Source organism: Micromys minutus, assembly GCF_963924665.1.
Source record: "Micromys minutus genome assembly, chromosome: 9".
In the NCBI taxonomy this organism is placed as follows: domain Eukaryota; kingdom Metazoa; phylum Chordata; class Mammalia; order Rodentia; family Muridae; genus Micromys; species Micromys minutus.
Genome location: NC_137978.1, coordinates 9997493 through 10020064, shown reverse-complemented (window position 1 = coordinate 10020064; position 22572 = coordinate 9997493). Strand labels below are relative to the sequence as shown.

Here is a 22572-nt window from a genome sequence, read left to right as displayed (position 1 = left end):
GCATTTCACTGGATCATTGCTGACACCTTAGCTCTCATTTCTTCCCCTAAGTAAAAGGCAAGCTATGGCCAAGTTTGATCCTTGGATCAAATGTGATTTGTATCAAACTTGGATTCAAAAGGTCCCATTGGATTATGTTTTTAGGGATAAGGAACAATTAAAGTCTGACTTTGTGGTTGGATTTGTAGATTTGTCTTTCGTTTCATTTTCTTGTTCTTTATAAAGGGGTTCTGTGAGCTATGCGAGTCCTGATGTTTCCCTTTCCTTTTGCTAGCTGGGGCTGCTGCTAGTGTCTGTGTTCTGGAGTGTCCTGTTAATGTGGCTGTCATTCTCAGTCTTGACTTAAGGGCCTTGTCCTGGCTGCATGAGGGAGAGCTCCAGAGAACTGTTACTGACTATGATGGGGTTTGGAGGTGGAAAATAGAGGTGAGGAGGGCCTGTGGCTGATTTTTTTAAGGGGGTAACTACCATTTTGTTTTCCATTTTGAGGAGTTAGAGCCTTTTGGATTCTGCATAGTGGGGATATCACAGAATTCCTTTGACCCTTGTATCTGCAGGAGGTTTATTTGGTTCCAAGTCTTCTGTAAACACCAAAACCCAATTAATGTTCAAGATATATTTATTTATTTATTTATTTATTTATTTATTATTTTTGGAATTTAGCACAGTGATGCAGAATGATATTCTTCAAGCAAAGCAACTGCCATCTTCATAAGTCTTTACACCACATCAGAGCAAACTGCCCCCCCCCCTTTTTTTTGTAATTATTCCCCAATTACATGTGGCCTTAGGTGCTAGAGTCCGATGGAGCAAACTGGGGAAGGGGTTTCCATACCTATGGCTGCTGGGAAGCCATTGTCTGCACTGGGTGAAGACTTAACAATATGGCTGCTTTGGAGCCTTCTAAGCTCCTGTCAGTGGGCTCTTAGCCATGCCCTGTAAGTAAGCCAGTAAACTCACTGTTTCCCATGGTGGATGTTGATGGACTTGTATCACAGTTAATTGTTGTTGGAGAGGAAGGGATGGACCCTCCACTAGAAGGAAATCTAATGATAGTATTTTATCACTCTCTCCCTTTCTCTCTTACTCCCTTTTTCCCTTCTTTCTTCTCTCCCCCATCTCTCTCTTTTCTTCCCCACTTTCCTTCTATGTGATTGTATTGATCCGAGGTAATAATGTTTAGAATTTCAAGGTCCTGCTTTTGAGTTTCTGCCTATCTTGACTTCCCTCAGTGACGTATTAATCTACAATTGTGAACTGAACCCTCACTAACATTTGGCAGGGTATTTATTACAACAAGAGATAAAACCAGAACATGCTATACTGCTTAAAAATAATGATGAGTAACAATTTCCCTGTAGTTTAGTACAGACATAATTGTTTCCTAAGAGTTTTGATTTTTGGCTGATTATTGTCTGATTATAACTATAAATGCAGAAGGCTGATTGTGTGTGTGTATGTGTGTGTGTGTGTTTGTGTGTGTGTGTGTGTGTTTGTAAGATCTCAGGAGCTAGGGAGATGGTTTGATTGATAAAGTGATAACACATAAGCCTGCAGACGTTGATTTGTATCCCAGTACCCATGAAAATCCAGGCACTGTGGCTTTTGCCTGAGAGTTTAGCACTGGGGAAGTAGAGATGGGACGATCTCTGGGACTTGCTGATCAGATAGTCTAGGAAGTAAGTTACAGGTTCAGTGAGAGACCCTGTTTCAAAAAATAAAAATGGGGAGTGACGGAGTGAGTAGGGTGCCACCTGTCCATCAACCTCTGGCTTCCTTACAGACACATATGTGTTTGTGTACATCCATCCATACTTGTTTATGTAACACAAACATAAACATGTTTGCATTCATCATACATGTGAACACAAATAATAAACAAAGATGATGCCTGCAAATGTTTTTACTTCTCTCCCAATTTTGATGCTTTTAAAATTAGTTTTCTTGTACTTGCAGACTATGTAGACTAGAAATGGCATGTGTTCATAAAGGAATGGTATGAACTCTTTTTAGATGTTGGTAGGACAGATTACTTAAGTCATTACATCCTGGACTATCTCTTTATCAAATATGTAAAAAGAAAGTTAATTCTGTGAGAATTCCATACATGGTAGGTGTTTAAATAACAAGTCATCTATTCACTCAGTATGAGTCTGAACAGCTTTTCTGTTTCTCCATGACTCACAGTTAGTAGATTGCATAAGTCTAGAAAAATTTGTCATTTCTTCTTGCCTGTCCAAAGTGTGGGCATACCCTTCTTTGTATTGCTTTCTTATGATCTTCATTTTTGGGAGCTATTAGAAGTAATGCCTTCTCTTTCATTTTCGATTTTGTCATTTCTTTGCTTCCTCAGTATAGACAAAGTCCTAGTTTTGTTTATCTTTTCATAATACCAATTCATTCTGTTCATATTATTGTTTTTCTCAGCTCTGTTTTTTCTACTATACTGGGTGTTGTTTCTTTTGCTGCTTTTGAGATACCACTTAGATTATTTCAGAATTTTTTATTTATATGGGGATTTATCAGTGTAATCTCCTCGTTGGAACTTTTTTTGCTGTCTCCTGTAAGCTTTTGAACATTACATTTCTGCCTTGGTCTCAAAATATTTCTTAATTTCCCTTCTGGTTTCAACTAAGTTATTTTGTTCAAGAATGTGTGTCTTTTATTCTTGAGTTTTCTCCTTGTTATGAGTTCCAAGCCTCATATAGTTATGGTTTAAAAGATGATTAATCTTTTGATTTGAGAATTTAGCTCATTTATATCTGGAATAATTATTGCTAGGTACAAACTCTTTCCATATTATTAATTGTTGGGCAATTCCTTTGTTTCCTTATCCCTTCCTGCTGTCTTTTGTGCTCTGAGGATTTTATATATATATATATATATATATATATATATATATATATATATATATATATATATGGTTTTTTTTCTTGTTCTCTGTTATGTGTGCACTACAGATCTTGCCTGTCCATTATCATGGGCTTTCTATAAAACATTACATCATTATGAGTGAGTTTTCATTCACAACCTTCAATCACATATGAAAACTTTGCATATACCTCCTTATTTATGTTATGGTTTAATTATTTCATATAGTCTGTTCATTAATAAGTTATTGTAGTTATTCTTAATACTTTTATCTTCTAATAGGTATTAGGCCAATGTTAAAGTCACTTACTTGCCTTTGTCACAGTCTTGCGGATTCTAAATTTGACTGTATATTACTTACTGGTCAGTTTTGGTTGTAACCTCTTTTCATGTCATTCCTTCTGATTTTTTCAGTCCAACCTGAAGACCAGGCTGAGCTGTCCTTCCGGCAGAGCCAGCAATAGGAAAAACAGGTCTGGGGTCACTTTTTTTGTTCATCTCTTGTTCATTACTAAAAAATAGTTTTGCTGTATTTTTCTTTATCTCCCCCTTAAACTGAGAAATAAAAAGCAGTGCATTGGGTATTCATTCTGTTCTCTTTCCATCTGTAAAGTTCTGCTGGGAAATACATTAGTATTCTAATTAAGGCTTTTGTGTATGTAAAATTCTCTTTTCTGTTGCTGCTTTCAAAAAATTTATTTTGACAATATAATGATGTATTCCTCTTTGGATTGGACAAAGTTTGAGCTCTTTGTCGACCTTTAAGACTCATGGACCTGAATGTCCACATTTCTCACAGGATTTGAGAAATTTCCAGCTATTGTTAGTTTATAGTAGCATTTGTGCCCCATTGTTTTCTTCTTTGGCAACTTCCATAATTTATTATATCATTTTATTTGTCAACCAGACAGGGTCAGGAATCAGCTGGAGACAGCTAGGGATTCTGAGACACTGCTGTGTTCTTTGGCTCCTCCTGCTTCACTTGTTTCTTTTTGGGGAGCTGTCTTTAGGATTATGCACTTCTCTTAATCCTGCAAAGACATTTGTTTTTCTCCATCCAATTTCCATGCTTTCCTTCTAGTTGTGCAGAGTTGTTGAGCCACTGTGTATGTGCTTGTGAGCTATCTGGAAAGACTCATGCTGAATGTGCCTGGAGGCTGAGGTGAGACACTTTAGGATCAACTCTGGATCAGAGGGACAACTTGGCAGCCACATGTGAGTGGCACTCCTGATAACCTGATACACACAGTGGCTTCTCTACCTTGATGAGTGTGGATCCTTCCTTCTGACCCTTCCCCCCACTCTCTCAGTTGCCCAATCCTCAGCATTCTTCAGATGTAAAGGAAAAGGGGGTGCCTGGAACAGGTACTCCTTACTGGGTGCTGCTGCTCTCACCTTTTCCCCAGTCATGGACCATCGGACGCTTTTTTGGCACCAAGTATGCTGCTCATTTGGGGGCACTGAGAAGCCTTTTAAAAAATTTAAAAAAACTTTTTAGTTTTAGTCTTTTTAATGCACTTTTCCTCACATTCTCCCAATGGTCCCCTCATTCACATCTACCTGTCAGAGCCACTATGCTGTGATGAGGTGACAGAAAGCTACGTTGCTATTGTGTTTAGTTGATATTATTCCATTCTGTGTCTCCTTGAGTGAGGCTTGATTGTGTGCCTCAAGGGATTTACATGAGGTGACTAATTTGTCAAATTTATTAACAGGCTACTGTTCTAATTTCATCTCTCTAATTCTCAATATTGGCAGTGGATACATTTTCTCTTTATTTTCATGACCGCTTTTGGTTGAGTTATATTAATGTTTTTTGTCCTTCTCGAAGTACTGGAATTTAGTCAAACTTATTTTCTCCATAATTTTCCTGTCTTAAAAGTGATTATTTCCGCTGTACAGCTTGTTATTTCTTTTCTTCAGCATATATGGGGTTCATTCCCTTCTAGTTTCTTCAGGGGAGATGCTGGGTGTATTGTCTTCAAACTTTTCTCATATTGACGTTTGATGCAATTCATCTCTAGACCTGGCTTTATTCATATCCTAAAAATTATACACTATATTTTTTATTTGTGTTCTGTTAAACACATTAAAATTGCATAGTTGTGTCCAAGAAGTATGTTAATTAGTTTACATATATTTGAGGGTAGCATTTGATCACTGATCTATAGTTCTGTCATGGTCATAGATCATCCTGCATATGACTTGAATCCTTTGGATGTTTTTAGAGTAATTTTATGAGAGTTATTTAAGCAATACAAACTATACCCTTATTAGAACACTTATGTTATACTGGTTGGGTAGAGTAATTGTGTAACATCGGAAGTACCAGTCTGTCCAGGGTGGGTTGATCAATTCCCATTGTATATCACACTCTTGCTCAGCTGTCTATTGGTACTGTCCCTGTCAGTCACTGAGAGCATAATCACTTGCACAAATTCCTCTTAACTGTTCTACCATAGTTTGCTTTATGTATTCTGATACTACATGATTAGGTACATAAATTGAAATGTTTGCTTTGATATATCTTTTTTTTTACCCTAGCAAAGCCATTCAGTACAAATTGGTCTTGGTGAATTAACCTGTGCTATTTCACAGTTTCTGCTAAAAGTTCTAGTAGAGAGATCTACTTAGTCATTGTTTAGGTTGTAGGTATTTTTAAACCTGCTTAGTTGGATATTGATGGAGATACTTTGTTCCTTTCCATTGCTGTAATATGGCATATCATGTTCCACTTCTGGCTTATCACATTATGTTTAAACTGAGCTTCTTGTAGGCAGCATTTAATTAAACTAAATAAATCAGCAGTGGATAATCTGTCTTTTAATTGGGGTGTTATTTCATTTGATATAATTATTCATTTATTTTTTACTTTTGATATATCTTTCTCTACTGTAGCAAAGCCTTACTAAGGTTGCTATCTAAATATCTAATACCAATTGACAGTCACAACTAATGTTAAGCATCAGCAGTGTAACAAAAACATGAAGAAATCCTCCTGGAGCAGCTCTTTGTAAACCAGACAAATGACCAGGCGAACATGTTGCTTTGCCTAGTAGCATCTTCGGTGCCCTTAGCTCACTGGTCTAAGACCTTCACTGTTTTCTGTAGACTGAAGTTTCTGTCCTTGTCTTCTTTTGACAGCTTGTTCCTGTTTAGATAGATTCAAAGAGAGTTATTTGGGCCTTTATGTCCATGTGCAAAACACACATCTCAATGACACACCTCTTACTCTGTTTGAGCTTCAATTCCATGCCAAAACCAGACAACGGCAGGTTTGACTCTCATTTGTGCATCTTATTATCAGTCTGAGTCATTCAGTGGCCATAGAACATGGCCAACCTAGCAATCATCACTTACAGCTAGGTGTATTTGTCCAAGAAAGACCTGAAGTTCTCAGATTAATTCAGGACCCACAAAGGCACAGAGCCAGCAAAGACAAAGACATCTCTTCTGATTTCATCACAGAATACCTTTCATGGCCAAGCACATTTTTGTTGCATTCTGTAGATATATGAAGAGTTCAAAGGTGAATGTATGGGATTCTATTTACCCATAAAATATGAAGGGCACAAAATCAGAAGTAACTGAAAGTGAAAAAGACTTCTGCACCATTGCAGGAAGGCATCACCTATCATTTCAGATATGATTCCAACCATAGTTAGAGCAGTTCACTGTCTTCTGAGCTATTAAGGTCCCTTTAAGACCGTCCATATGTTTATCCATATGCTGACTCTGTAGTGCTCACTCCATTTTATAGATTTAGCTTTTTGAGCACTATCTATAGTTCCCTTATTCTTCTGCTTCTGCTGGTGAGGAGGATTTCTCTTGTGTTAGCCTCAAGTTCACAAGTATTTTTCCTTGAATTCTGTAAACTTACTGAAATAGTCTTTCACAGCAAACATTACTTAGTTTTTCAATTCCAGCAGCTTAGAATATTCTTTGCATTTAGTACATATGAACTTTTAAGTTGTCTTTCCTCTAGAGTTTTGGATATATAACATATAGTTATAGAAGCTTTTATTTCCTCTGACTACTGATTATTTGTGCCGATACTATGTGGCTGTCCATTTGCTGATTCTTTTTTCATTTTGTCTTGTTTGCTCCTGACTCTTCATATGAGTGGTGATTTGTAAGTATTGGCAGGGGTGGTGGTACATGTATAGGTGCACAAATGTGTACATGGATATACGTGCCCATTGGTGTTTGTGTTTAGGACAGAGGACATCATATTCTGTAACTCTGCTTTTTTCAACTTGAAGTTTAATGACCAGTAAGGTCCCAGGATCTGTCTGTTTTTTCTACAGTTCTAGAGCATAGGAAAGAAAGAAAGAAGGAAAGAAACTTAGAACGATGAACATCCAAACTCATGTCCTTATACATATACAGCAAGTCTTTCTACCTGCTGAGCTATCTCCCCAGCCCTGTGCGTGGTAATTTTTTTATATAGCAATCGTTATGTATTTACACCATGGGTGCTCTTCTTTTCTCCTGGTACTTTCTGTAAATACATTGAGATTTGTTCTAGGGCAAGCCTGAGTTCTTCGGATACAGTTTGACCCGTCTGGAGGCTGGCTTTATGCCTTGTCAATTAGATCCACACTATTCTGTATTGTGCATTTTGCCCAGCACTCTGTGAGCTATGTTTTCTACTTGTTTGATATGAAACTCTATGAATTTTTACTGTAGTGCTTCCTGTTGCTTCTGCCTCTCTTGGATGTGCTGTGCAGTGCTTTGAGTGTTTTCCTGCAGCAACTCCCTCCTCTCTTATACTCCCTCCCCACATGCGTGACCATGTGTGACACAGTTTTCACATAGTCCTGAGGCATTCGGTTGGAGGAATTGAAGGAATTATTTTCTTTCCTTACTAATTTTTCTCTAATAATGATTGTTGCCAGATTTCCAACAGTCTGAGACATTTATTTATTTACTTAGTTTTTTTAGAATTACTAAAAAAACTAAGTAAATAAATAGGAGGATATGGTTCTTACACCTCTACTTTGACTGGAAACAGAAATTGTCAGCTACAAGTTTTGAATAAAATATATAGAAGGGGCCATTTGAAAGTGAAGAAAGGATTTTTTTTTGCAGTACCAAGGCATCAGTAATATGGAGGACTTTTCCCCACATAAAGCCAGTGGGATCATGGGCAAAGATGTGTATTAGAAGGAAATATAAGATGCCCCAAAATGAAGTTATTCTTAGAAAAATTACTCTGCATAAGATGGGTCTAGACTGATTGCCTGGAGGAATGACAGTAGAACTATCCTGTAACGAAGTTCTCAGCTTCCGTGATTAGAAGAGTGAATAGTGTGTTTTCAGGAAGAATTGGAAAATGATAGTTTTAACCAGGGGTCGGGGGGTATCCTCATACAGTGCAGTTTGTAGGGTCTGGGTTCAGGGACGACTGAGGACTGATTAATTAGGGTGAGTTTATTGCTGATCCTTGGCCATCTAGACTTGTGGCTGAGCTGTTCTGAAGTCCTCTGCACATAAGGCCAAAAGCTTAGTCTCTTGGGTTCTGCTAACTGACTGTGGGAGGGAGGGCTGTGAAGGTCAAAAAGTAGGAAGAAATCCATAAAATCAAGAATGATTTAGATAGATAATCAGCTTACCAAACTCTGAGCTAGTAGAGTTATGTGGTAACTTTGATGTTAGAGTAAGTCTAATTTAGGATTTTAAAAAGTTGCCTTGTGACACGGTTAGAAAGCACAGAAGATTGAAATCCTCTGAGCCCGGGAAGGCCTTTCATCAGAAGCATTGTTCTCTGCCCAGCTGTTGTGGGCACTCCAGGGCTGTAGGCATGATTAATATGGCCTTTGGCTAAGGCTAATGTTTATAGTACCCTCGGTTGCCACAGAAAATATTCATGAACATTTTGACTGAAGATAGAGGCAATCTCAGAAAACAAATAGGAGAAAGGTAGATGCATATGAATGTAATTATTGAAAAATGCAGTAAACATTACTTTCTGGTGAACTCCCTGCGGAAGAGCATGGGTCCCCCAGAGGAGGAGGGAATATTTAAATTAATCCTTCGGATTATCCTGAGAAATAATGTTCCAGGTATGCACGACCATGTGTGCCTAGGCCTCTATTCTTTTAAAAAGTAATGCAAAAAGGGGCAGACTGTATAATCTGAGAGCTTGTTTATTTTTCTATTTTTTTCATTTTGTTGGTTTAAACATGATCTCATTCATGTTTAACTCAGGTTAGCTTAGAGCTCACTCCTCAGTACAGAGTAGGCTTGAACTCTCTACTCCTTGAACACGGCGCCTCCTGCTTCAGCCTGTTAGCTTGGCAGTTCAGCAGGATTTGCTTTTTAAGCTAATAATATATGAGCAGCCTGTTTCTGTAGCTCTTTTTTATTCCTTTTTTTTTTGACAACTACTGATACATTATTCTTTTAAACTCTTTTCTCAATAAACATGTGTTAATTTCCTCCTTTTATTTATTTATTTATTTTTATTTTTAATTTTAATTTTTTGCAAGATTGCTCTTGCATTTGTAGAAGGTGTTAGAGTGGACATGTTTGTTTTGCTTTATGGTGAACCAATGCTTCATCAGTTCTAAGAAGTTAGACTATTGGGTAAAGGTAGACTGTAAAAGCTGACAGATACTGCCAATCTTTTGACAAGTAACTGAGTGAATAGCTTTCCTGAGAAAAGTATACCTCATATGCTCTAACTGAAATTGGCTATTTTCAGAGTTCCAATGTCTGCTAATTTGTTATGTTGAAATTATATCTCAGTATTGTTTTCTTTTATAACTCTTCACGCCTTTGAGGCTTGAGAGGTGCTCATTTTATTTCTCTCTGTATGAAAGCCCACTTATTAATTGTGTTTCAGAAGAGAACACATGAAAGCCAAAGGCAGCAAACTGGAGGTTGTACAGGTTTTTAGTGTAGAGGGTTCATCCCAGGGAGAGAACAAGAGCTAGAGGAGAGTAGTAGACAGGAGGGCTGTGGAGAAGCAGTGGCCTAGCTACATTTACATTGGTACTTTAGCCCAAGACAATCCTGGCTGGGGTGTGTTTGAGGAATGGCAGACCATTTTATTTTTTCAAATTGAATATTTGGTTTTCAGATAACTGATCCTTTAGGGCCTAAAGTAGTTTTCAACCTGCCGAATACTGTGGCCCTTTAATGCAGTTCCTCATGGTGTGGTGACCCCCATCCATAAAATTATTTTCATTTCTATTTCATAATTATATTATTCTACTGTTATTAATGGTAATGTACACAGCTGATATGCAGGATAGCTGGTAAGTGACCCCTGTGAAAGGGTCGTTTGATCTACAAAAGGTGTCATAACCCACAGGTTGAGAACTGCTGCTTTATGTTTTTCTCCCTGGGCCTTAAAGATACTTGTCCACATTTCATGAACAAGTAAATGTGAAAACAGATCAAAGACCACAGCCATCCGGACCTTTGTCTCAGGCAGGTGTTTTGTTGTGCAGAATGGATTTTGTGGCTTTCTCTGAGGCTGCCTGAGATGTGTTTTGGATATCCTCATTAGGTTGGTTGGTTCTTCTGCTGCTTTAATTTGAGTGAATTTCTGGGAAAAACTGTGGATTTCAGCCAAAATGCTAATGACTATGGCATTACTTTGAAGGACTGGTTAGTTCTGCAGAGAATCATTTTGTAGTTAATTATGTTAGCAAATCAACAGCAGCCTCTTGGAGGGGAAAGTGACAGGGGAGAAACTGCATATATATTTAAATTATTCATAATTCAAAGGGTCAGGAATTCATTTCCCAGAAAGAAGAGTGTATGTGCAAGTAATTCATGTTTGCATACAATTACCATGTTATAGCTATAACTTTGTAGTGGTATCATATCAGGGATTAAAATAAAAACAACTTTGCATTTAAGGTAGTGTATTCATTACACTTTGTGCTGGTTCAAACATTTTTCACTTCTAGGCAACGAGAGGTCTTCAACCCAAGCCCATGGTTTTAGTGAACTTGGGTGTCAATAGGGTTTGGAGAAAGGGAACTGACCATGAGGATGAAGATACTCATCTAATTAGGATGGGAATGATACTCAGTCTTTCTCTTCTTCCTATGTTAGGTGGCTCCCTGTTATGAAGTATGACAGTCACAAAGAGGAATCACTTATATACAGAATGGCTGCTGTGGTAGTTACCTTTCTGTTACAGTGATAAACTACCATGACCAAGGCAACTTACAGAAGGAAGAATTTATTTTGTTTTTGAGGTTCCAGAGGGAAAGTCCATAATGGTGAGGAAGGCAGGCGGGAAGAGACTAGAGTAGAAAGCTGAGAGGGCACATCTTCAACTCTAAACACAAATTCAAGAGCTACAACTCTTAAAGCCCACCCCAGTGGTATACTTTCTTCAGGATCACTGTACTTCCTAAGAGTTTCATAATGCGCCCAAACAGCACCACCCCGTCGGCGTCAGGGTTGCGATACCTAAGCCTCTGGGGTATTCTTATTAAAACCTGCATTGTGGAGTATCATGTCTCTGGAACGTTTTAGTAGAAGATAATTGTTAGTTCTTTTTAGTTAAAATTTTATTTGATTATTATATATATTAACAATTTTCTAACCTCATGACTCATAAATCCCCCTTATTACCATAATATGAATTAGTAGGCTGGAGAGATGTCTGAGGTTAGGAGAACTTGACTGCTCTTCCAGAGGACCTGGTCTCAGTTCTCAGCTCCAAAGAACTCACAGTGGCTCCCAAACATTTGTAAGTCTAGTCACAAGGGATATGATGCCCTCTTTTGGTTTCCATGGGTATCCGGCAGGCACATGGTACACAAACACATATTCGAACAAAACACCCATATGCCAAAATAATAAAATAAGAACTATAAAAGCAGCATTTTCTAAGCAGCGGAGAAGGGATTTTTTTTAATTTCTGATGACTGAAAAAGTTTCTTGGGATAACTTGGATCAAGGCAGTTTGATTAGTGTGGGAGGCCTCATGGTAGTGGTTCTATTCCTGTCAAAGCAGACCTCAATTTGAATATGGACTCTTTCTTCTACATTGGGCTTTGAGATCTTCAAGATCCTGATACTTCAGAATTTCAGTGTTATACAGCCTTTTACCCCTCTGCACAGAGAAGGGTAAGGAGGGCACCAAAGGCTTGATAAACAGGCAGGGGCTGTTTTATTGGAACACAAGTGAAGATTGTCCTGAAGCTGTTTTATTTTATTGTAATTCCACTTCCCCAAGAAGTGCTGGCTAGTCACGTGACTCCAACTGAACCTTCCCATTTTAATTAGTAAAATAAAGGAAAGCTAGTGACTGGGCGGGGCGAGGGAAGTAGAGAGGGTTGAGAGGCCAGAAGAGGTCAGAGGATGGAGTTTAGAGGTCTTGGCAACATGAAGCTTCCCAAGGACCAGCTGGACCTAGGTGGGATTTATGGGTGTTAAAAAGCTATGAACATTAAGGATTTTACAGGTCTAATATCTCATAAAGAAGGGCAGTTTGTATCTTTGTCTATTTGATGCAATCTTGTTGTGTAGAGGGTTTGTGGATTGAGAGTTGAATATATAAATCTGTATGAAAAGCTATCGGGCTGTAGAGTTGTGTTTGTGTGGGATTTTGGGGTCCAGAAATACCCTGGGACAGAGGCGGAGAGCAGTCAGTAGAAAACCACCCAGGGAAGGTAGTTGTGCGGATGAATTGGGCCATGTTGGCGGCTCGGACCGGGCTCCAGAGGTGCGTGGGGCTGCAAACTAAAATCGGGCCTGAGGAGTGAGACCTCAGGGCCGGCCGATAAAGAGATAAATCTTTATTATTTTTTAATATTTACTGCAACACACAAGAATTATGTAGAGTATAGGAGGTGAAGGGAAGAAGAGGAAAAAGAGGAGATCTGGAGAAAACACAGTGGTGAACCTGGTTTTTAACCAAAGAGGACATGAGACATTCAGAGTTTGATTTGTTTTAAGAGAAAGTTTGTTGGTACTGTTTGGGTTGTCTTCTGATGAGCTAGATTTTATTCATGATTACCTTAGGAGTTGGGAGTGTGTGTGTGTGGGGGTGTAGGTGGTTGTTCTATGGCTTGTAGAAGTTGGTGATTTGGCTGTCACCCAAGACTATTTGACCATCACAGGGAAAGCTCATCGTTTGAGCTGTGTGATCATCACTTTACGAGGCCAGCATGAAGATTTGACTTTCTGCCTTTTGGATTCCTACGTTGAATGTAAAAGACTGTCTTATTCATTTAGTACCTTCATGTCTTAGTTGCTGTAACAAAACATCTTAACCAACACAATTTATAAAAAACCAATGATTTACCTAGTGGCTCACTGTTTGAGAGGGTTAGTCCATCACCATCAAGGCAGGGATCGTGGCAGCAGGTGGCATGTGTGAGTGGGGGGGGGGAGGGAAAGAGAGTGCACAAGCTAACTGGGAATGGGTTGGACTTCAGAACACTCAAAAATCATCCTCCTCTACCTAGTGATATAGCTTCTTCAACAGGCCACATCTCCTAATCTTTCCTAAACCATCCCACCAACAGGGGAACGAATGTTCAAACATATGTGCCTGTGTTTCTCATTCAGAGTACCACACTAGAGTTGTCTGGGAAGGTAAACCTCAGTTGAGAAAATGTCTCCGTCCGTTGCCTGTAGGCAAACTCATTCACAGGACATTTTTTGTTTTTGATTAATGGCTGATGTCGGAGAGCCTCTCCCACTGTGCTAGCCTCATCCCTGGGCAAGTGGTCCTGAATTATATCAGAAAGCAGGCTTAGCAAGCCATGAGGAGCAGGCCAGTACTCATTTGTCTTTTCATGGTCTGCAGTTTAGCTGCTGCCTCCAGGTTACTTCCTTGAACTTCTTCCTTGGCTTCCCTTAATCAACTGTGATCCTGGATATGTAAACCAAACACATGCTTTCCTCCCCATGTTGTTTTTGCTTTATCACAGAAAGAGAAATATTAACTTGAATACTTCTTGTTACTTTGTTAAATAAAAAAATATTAAAAAATGGCAATGAAGCATGAAGAGGCTCAAAACACAGAAAAAAAAAAAAAGAAAAACCACAGAAAAGAACTGAGTTCTCATTAAGTATGAACCACAGCTTTTGGGGCAGTAACAAATATGTCTTTATTCTTCAGAGAAAGGCTGAGTGGGATAGAATGCAAGAAACCACTTAGTTGCCATATGCAGTTTTACTAGGCACATTAGGTTTCCCTTGAAGTACCTCCTGGGTCTCTTATATAAACATCCTGATCAAATCCATAAAGGCTATATCCATCATGCAAAGTTGTACCCATCATGCAAAGTTGTACCATCATGCAGTGCTGTACCCACCATGCAAAGCTGTACCCATCATGCAATGCTGTACCCACCATGCACAGGACTAAGCACTCATACCACAGCAACACTAGACTGTACACTATACAATTCAGGGTATATAATGTTTCAGTCTCATTTTATCATATTCAGACTGGAAAACACTGGGATATGTGTGTGTGTGTGTGTACATGGAGATAAGAGATCTCAGAATAGGTAATATATATTTTTAATTAAACTTTATTATTCTTTCAGTGGCTGGAGAGATGGTTCAGTGGTTAAGAGCACTGCACTGGCTGCTCTTGTAGAGTTTCAATTTCCAGCACCCAGAGGGCAGTTCACAACTGTCTGTGTCTACAGTTCCAGGGCACCTGGTACCCTTGCATATGCAGGCAAAACACCAAACGCACATAAAATTAAAACATGTTTTGCAAATAAAAACATCAGAAACCAAAGTTGTATGTGTGAGTGTATGTCTGTGTATATGTATGTGTGTACACACACACACACACACACACACACAGACACACATGTATATTTGTGGGTGTGTATAAACAAATGATTATGTGGCTCTAGTATAACATATAGAAAAGAATAAAAAGGACTAAATAATAAATATAAATATTAGACAGAAGTTATATACAAAGAAGTCATAAAATGAATTGTTTTTCTACTTACAACTCTGTCATAAATTTTATTTTGGAGTTGGACATGCACAAATATATTTAACAGTTAGAGTATGAAATTCATTGAGAAGATCCACAGCTTCTGTTCTAAATGGCTGCTTTGTGTAGGACTTCATTGAGATGCATGGACTTTGGGTCTTGTTAATTTTGATAATACATTGAAACACCATGAAATAATGAGGAGATGCAGTGCTGGAGGCTTGGTGAGTCTGGGCACCATTCTGAGTTGCTGGGCTCTGGCCCCTTTGGTGATGCTATAATGTGTCTGGTACTATTTTCCTTTTGTGTCCTCCAATGCCATTGAACTTTCTTATTTATGAAGCAATTCCCCTTTCAAATGCCTTCAATGCTTATCACTTCTCTTTCTTTTTTTTAATTTTAATTTTTATTTACTATAAATTCTGATCACAATCCCCTTTCTTCCTCTTCCTAGTCCCACCCTTACAAATCTCTCGCCCTATTGCCCCCTTTTTGGGTACCAACCCCCCATGGGGCATCTAGTCCCATCAGGACTAGGCACATCCTCTTTCATTGAGGCCCAATCAGGCATCCAGGTAGGGAGAAGAGGCTCCAGTAGCAGGGAACATAGAGTGAGACAGCCCTGCTCCACTTGTTAGGAAACACACCTCAAAACCAAGCTATACATTTTCTACAAATGTGTAGGAGGTCTAGGTCCATATTCTGGTTGGTGGCCCAGGCTCTGTGAGCATGCATAGTCCCAGGCTAGTCGAATCTGTAGGTCTCCTTTATCTCTCAGTCTTGCTCGTTTCTATCCTCCACTCTTCCATAAGACTTCACAGGCTCTTGCTGATTTCTGGCTGTGGGTCTCTGCATCTGCCTCCACCCACTGTGGAAGTAGCCACTCAGGTTACACTAGGTTATGTTAGGTTCCTATCTGCGAACATAGCAAAATATCATTAGTAGTGTCATTAGGGGTTGACTTTCTCACACGGGATGGCTGTAAAGTACAGGACATGCATGCTACAAACCACAGACCCCCCCCCAAAAAAAACCTGGGTATTAAGGAAGTCTCAAGAGAACATATGGGAATCTCACTCAGAAGAGAAAACTAAATAGCCATTGGAGGTTGATGGAGAGAGGGAACTGGCTAGGAGGGGAGGAGGGGAGTGGGGATGGTAATTAGGTGTGGGGAAGGGAAGCAAGAGCGGGCTAGAAATGAGAATGGAAATAGTGTGGGGAGCATCTCTGGTGACTAGCTAGAGGCATTGGGTGGGAAAATATATGAGAAATCTATGGAGGTAACCCCTAGCTTAGATTCCTACCAGAGGGGGATATAGAGAGTGAAGTGCCACCTCCTGTAGCCAGACAGGACTTACAGACGAGGGAAGGGGACATCAATCTACCCACAATACCTTCAATCCAAAAATGTCTCTTGCCTACAAAGTGTGCAGGGATAAAGATGGAGCAGAGACCGAGGGAACAGCCAACCAATGACTGCTCCAACTTAACATTCATCACTTCTTTCAATCTGAACAGTAATCACTGGAGTACAGAGTTTGTGACTATCATTTGTAGTTCAGAAGAGACATGTTAAATGATTTACCCCAAATCACTCAGTGCTAGGCATGTTGGGGTTGGGGCATTGCTTTTCTTTCTTCCAGCAGTAGTTCATCTATTCATCAGCTTCTTAATGAGTACCTTGTTTGTGCTGAATTTTCTCTGCATTGTGTGTTGGCCGTAGAGATGGCCAAGTAGGGAGGGCCAGCCATGTGTTCCCCTGTCAGGATACAGTCTTGAGTCTCCTTGTAGGATAATGTTTATGCTCCTGCTTTAAGCTTTTCTCCAGAACCTCTGAGCTCAGAAACTAAAAGTGTGGCGGTTGGTGTTTTTATGATGTGTGCTGTCTGGATAGGGCTTGAGGATCAGTGTGCTGTGGGATTTACAGGTAAGACCCCGGTTTTCAGTATCTTTAGGTCTTCACAGTTGGGTGACTGCCTCAGCACTCCAGGGGCAAGTGGACGAGTTTGGAGTACACAGGTGGTTTTGCTCGTGTATGCTTTGTTTTGGCTTAGTATTTTGAGTTGTCTGGGTCTCTGAGAACTGACATTTTCTTTCTCTGTTCTTTTCTTGATATTGTAGGCTTTTCTTGGGCTGGAATTCAGGCAGCTGTTATTTGTAGACAAGGAATATATCTGCCTCTCTTTTCCCTATTCCCCCTTTCCTCCCTCTCCCCCGTTTTGCCTCTACTAGACCAGACTTTTTGCTGTAGGTGAGTGTTAGACATTCTAAGAAATGAAAGCTTGTGCTCTCAGGAGCTTCTTAGTAGTCGACAGGGGACGAGTTCTGTCCTTTCCTTCTTTTTAATGCAGTAATTCTAAACCTTCTAATGCTTTGCCCCTTTAATACAGTTCCTCCTGTTGTGGTGACACCAACCATAAAATTATTTTTGTAGCTTTTGCCCAACTGTAACTATTACTGTTACAAATCATAATGTAAATAAATATCTGTGTTTTCTGATGGTCTTAGGTGTCCCCTATGAAAGGGTCGTTGGACTCCAAGAATTACCATGGAGAGAATTACCACTCTTCTCTCATGGCCTGCTAGTCACTCCAGACTTGACCCAAAGCACACTTACGCTGCTTCTAGGTTTATATCAGGCCACAGGTAAACTTGGATGGAAGATATTTTGTTTAGTTGGCACAAATTCCATAGACTTGGGAATCTAGGAAACATTTGAAGATTTTCTTTTGAACTAGCATTCGCAATGAGACAAGTCTAAAAATTGTTTCCCAAGTTGCAAGTCTGAGAAGGAGAGGGCAGTCATAGAAGATAGCCTTTCACTTTAAGAGGAAGAAAGGTCCTGGATATGCTGATAGAAGCCATAGAGGACAAGGTATTAATGTCATAATGACTCATTCCTTTCTGTACAAAATTTTCTCACCATCGTAGATCATGTGGGAAACTTGCAGGAGGATTCACACTTACAGGAGTAGTGATTTTTTTTATTAATAAGACTGAAGTGAACAGTACAGGCCAACTTGTTGTTTTCCTCATCTCCTGGTCTTACCTAAACCCGATTACAATGTAACCAAATACTAAATTGCATGAGGCTGGAGCACATGAGCTCCCAGTACAGTCCAAAGATCGCTGTTGAAAGAGGACACTGAGTTGAGTTTTCTCCCCAGTCCTGGGACACACTTTCTGTAGGCTGTCACCAACAAAACTGAACCTGGAGGAGTGGCTCTTTAAGAAGCAGAATATAAGGTAAGATCCTCCATTTTCCAGGGGTCTAGTGTTGGGAAATAGTCTTCACTGTGACTAGGTTATTTGAGGGGAAAGAAAGAAAGGAAATACAGAGACAGTACAATTTTCTAGGAGTTGGTTTTGAGCAGAAAGTTTCTAGCATTTGTCTCCTTCTAAGGATGGCTAAAATAGTTTTGTAGAGAGCAGCCCCAGTTTCCAGGTTTTTTGCCTATCCTCACATGGCTTTCGAGTAAGCTTGTGCACTTACTAAACAATCAGCTGTGAAACCCATGACTTCCTGTGGTACCCTTCTCACAATATTTACACAGGCCATCATTTAGTGAGCCATATAAATATTTATGGCATGGAACAGCCTTTTGATCGTAAATAGGGGCCAGGAGTCCATGCACCCCATGCTGGGGGCTTGGTGGAACCTGAGGTTTAAGGCATCCTGTAGACTGAGACATTAGGTGTGTCTTAGGACTTGTGCACAGCTTGAATTTCTCTTCATTATTTTTCTTTCTCTTTGCCATCCACAGGCCACGGGCCTCCTTCCTCTTCCCTGAATGGCCACCCCTACAGCTGTTTTTCTTTTTAAAGTGTTCCTCTTTGGCCCCCAAACTGTGAGACGAAACCCAAGCTCCATTCCTCATCATTCATAAAGCAGGCTTTCGAATTGCCCTGACCTAGCCTGGAATCATAGCCCTTCTGGTGCTCTTAGTGCCCTCTTTGAACACCTCAGCTCATTTTCCTGAGAAATGGGGCTTCCACTCTACTTGACAGGGCTAAGCTAAGGATTGAATAAGATGGTGAAGTCAGGTGGGCAGTTTGCAGGGCAGAGCTGGAGAAAGACCAGCTTTCATGGCATCTGTTGTTCTCAAGTTGCAAAGACTTTGATTTTTAGTTTTAACTGAATGTTGTGGAAAGTGCCCCAAACTTACTACTGTATGCTTGTGTTTACATCCTGGGGCTGGTGTTTCCTGCCTGTGTGCTTCAGGCAGATTACGTGTGCTGCTGAAGTCTGCAGTGAGGCTTGCTAACCTCATCGATGATTGGGTTTCTTAATTCAGTAAGCCCTTGATAGAAACAAGCAACACAATGGTGAGCCTGATCCTTCTTTTTTCAGTTAGACAGAGAATATAATTTCCCTTCAATTAGAAAATATTATTTCCTAGTTAGAAAATTTTTTTTCTCTATTTCTTAGGTTTTTGTATCTTCGGGTACTGATGAAGCGTGGAGTTCAGGACTCAGAGGACTGTACTTGTAACCAAGGGGCAAAGGGCACAAAGTAGGCAGGGCAAGGGATCTGGTTTTAGGGAATCTAGGTGCTCAAGGGCTCATACTTGCTGGAGTTAGGTTTCAGGTGTGGAAACAACTCTCAGAGGGACTAAAGCCACAATAATGGAGAAATAGTGAGGCTGAATGTTGAATTAGGATCTCTTAGAAAAACACGAACTGTGAAGCTGCTCAAGTAATGCTAGGAGAATGCCTCCCTGGCTCTCAGTGTGACTGTAGGCATTCTATAGGACGTCTAGTAATAGTTTCTGAAATCTGGAGAATCTATAAAGAGGCATTCTGGTCTTGTGGAAGGACAGCCTTTGAAGGTGGACTGCCTGGCTTTTGGGTTATCTAGGTTCAGCACAGTAGGCAAGGGCGCTTAACACAGTCCTCAGCCAAATCAGCATTTGGTAATAGAAGGCCATCAGAAGGTAACAAAGCATCTTCAGACAGATGGAGGGCTTTGAGGGGAGGGGTGGCTCACTGTCTTACTTAGTGGTTGAATAAACAATTGGAGTATTGCTTTGCTCTGCTAGCACTTATCAATATAATGGGATGGCAATAGATGTTTTGTGGTTTTCGGGATCAGAAGTAGCAGTGTAAACAGGTGGTTTAGCAGACCATCAGATGGGTAGTAAGCACTGCATCTTTTATTATTCCCCAATGATGGGTTCTTAGGATACCCAGTTCATTCACTGAGTCTCAAGTGCTTATTGAATTTCTACTTGTGCCAGGCACTGGCTATCTCACGGAGACAAGGGTCCGGTTTGAGTTCACTGTAATGGGTTATAGTATACTTTCTGCACATGGGAGTGCACTCTTGCAGGTAGGTTCTTTTCCTAGATTCAGAATCTAGACCTAAAGCATGCCCACAGCTGGTGAGTAGCCATCACTCTCTGGTTTTTCTTGGTGGTTCATGACAAGACATTTTTCTTACCTACAGAGGAATGTGGTCAGAAACAAGCTAGGGACAGCTCCATGGGCAATCTCTCTTGCCTTGGGGTTGGCAGCATAGAAAGAAGCCAGAGTACTTCTGTGAGAAAACAGAAGTTCTCTAGAGACTCTTCATTCCCTCCTTATTTTCTGGTTTCTCTCTAGGTTTGGAACACTCTTATATAGTTTTAGGTAAGAGCAGAAGCAATTCTTGCGTTTGTGGTGTGATGGTTAATGCTGTTGGCTTGGCAGAACCTAAAGTTACCAAGGTGACAAGCCTCTGGGCAGGCTGTGGGGATCTTCTTGATTGCTTTAGTTGAGATGAATGACACCATTCCCTGGTTGGGACCAGGGATGTGCTGCTGAGTAATAATGGCTTCCATTAACTGCCTGTTTTCCAGTGCTGGGTTCGATGTGACCAGATGCCTCAAGAGTTCTGCTGCCTCGATTTCCCTTTCACAATGATGGCTTGGATCCTTGAGCTCTGAGTCAGAGTAAATCCTTTCTCCTTTAAGATGATTCTTCTAAGCTCAAAAAATAAAATAAAATGAGAACAAAAAGTGGAAGCTTCAGTCCTTTTTAGAAAAAAATAAGCAGCAAGTGTATAGCACCGTCTCAGAGTGGGATACAACTAGATCTTAAATCATTAATAACTCAAGAGCTAAGAAAATTGCAATGTGGCAATTTTTGGTATTTAAAAATCATTATGTTTAATCTTTACACACCAAGAAAACTTTAACTATTTCCATGTTACATTTTGTTTTACATGTACTCTTATGCTTATGGTAACTAGAAAGATTTCAATGCATACTATCAAACCTTTAAAAAAATCAAGTACTGACAAAATATATTCATATAGTTTTATGCCAAAATGCTTTTAAAAATCTGTACACGTATCTCTCTTTTTTTTAAAAAAAAAATTAAGTTGTAAGAAAATAAAAAGATGATTCTTCTAGAACATTTACTACAGTATCAGAAGAGTAGATAAGGCACATAGGTAGGAGCTATTTCTCCCGATGTAGATGTTTGGTGACAAGTGGGTAGAATAGGTGGCCAGGGTAGTCAGCTCCAAGCTACCCTCATGTGTTGTCAGTCACCTTGTGGAGGGCCACACTGACGATTTCATTTTATATACCACAAAGAAAGACATTCTACAAGTAGATTCCAGAGTACCATTATTAGAATCACTCACAGGAAGTGATGGGGATGGGACGCTCCATCAGTACAGGACACAAGCATACTTCCAGGACTGTGAGAATATCTAGGGGCCTAGTGGGCAGGGCCAGGGCAGTGTTCATTAGGGTTAAAAAGCTCACAGAGTATCTCACTTGGGGAAGAACTCAGGCTGTCTTTATCTATTATGACTCTGCTGCCTGAGAATGAGCCTAGCAGAGTAATCGGTATGGCGTCCAGCATGGGTTGATCCTCGATATCTGACTTGGGATACTAGGATTCAAAAGGACAGACACACAGATTTATACAGTTCAGAAAAGCCAGGACTAGATGAGCTGTGCACACTCTGATAAAGATGCACCATCAGAGTCTGCATGGAGGTGGGAGTTATTATGTGTGTGTGTGTATGTGTGTAGACAAATGTAGAAGGAGATGGGATTATTGTATACAGTTGTAGGATGAGGTGGGATTGTTGAATACAGTCGTAGGAGGAAGCAGGGTTATTATATACAGTTGTCCAAGATAGCAGGGCTATTATATATTTAGAAGACCAGGAGGCAGGTTTAGGTAATCTTGGTAGTGAGTCTTTATGGGGAACTGTCTCAGACTCTAAGCATCTAAGATGAGGAAACTGCACTTAAGCGTTTCCTTTGGACCAGGGGAAGGTTTTGACATTCCCATGAGTCTGAGACATGTGGTCACTGACATGGCCATCCTCATGTCAGAAAAATATGTATTTGCTCAGGAGTTCCTTTACCCCCCCCCCATAAACCACCAAGAGCAAACATGGCGGGTGAGAGTGACAACTCAGCATATGTCAGCATCTGTCACTAGCTTTCAGAGTTCTCTCCTGAGTGAATGAAGGGATGAAAGCCTGCACTCACGTTCGCATGTTTATATGAGCTCCCCAGGGGTGAAAAAGACCCACCTGCTGAGACTGGAAACCCTGTGGCACTCAGGGGGAGGCAGTGAGCTTTATTATTCTTGCTTCTCCATTTTCTTCTTTACCTGCACAGTGCCTAAGGGGAGCAAACACAGATGGCAAATCGTGATTAAGCCAGAAGCTATCACTTTTAATGAAGTTGTTTTTTTCTTTTTCTCTTCTTGTTCCTTTTTATTGGGGTAAACATCTAGGAAGCAGTAAGAGAACA

At 40.1% G+C, this 22572-nt stretch overlaps 1 protein-coding gene across 3 annotated transcripts in view; it reads left to right on the top strand.

Annotated features, from left to right (window-relative positions):
• The window catches only part of FGGY (FGGY carbohydrate kinase domain containing), a 358793-nt gene that overhangs the window by 700 nt on the left and 335521 nt on the right, over positions 1-22572 (top strand). The window contains exon 2 of one of the 3 annotated variants that reach the window (XM_080921785.1): positions 3286-3344. The exons of 1 other annotated variant lie outside the window; for it this stretch is intronic. The gene's annotated coding sequence lies outside the window, so the exon portion shown is untranslated. Of the gene's footprint in view, positions 1-3285; positions 3345-17938; positions 18059-22572 lie in introns of those variants that run through there. One more of the 3 variants, XM_080921784.1, reaches the window with a different exon arrangement.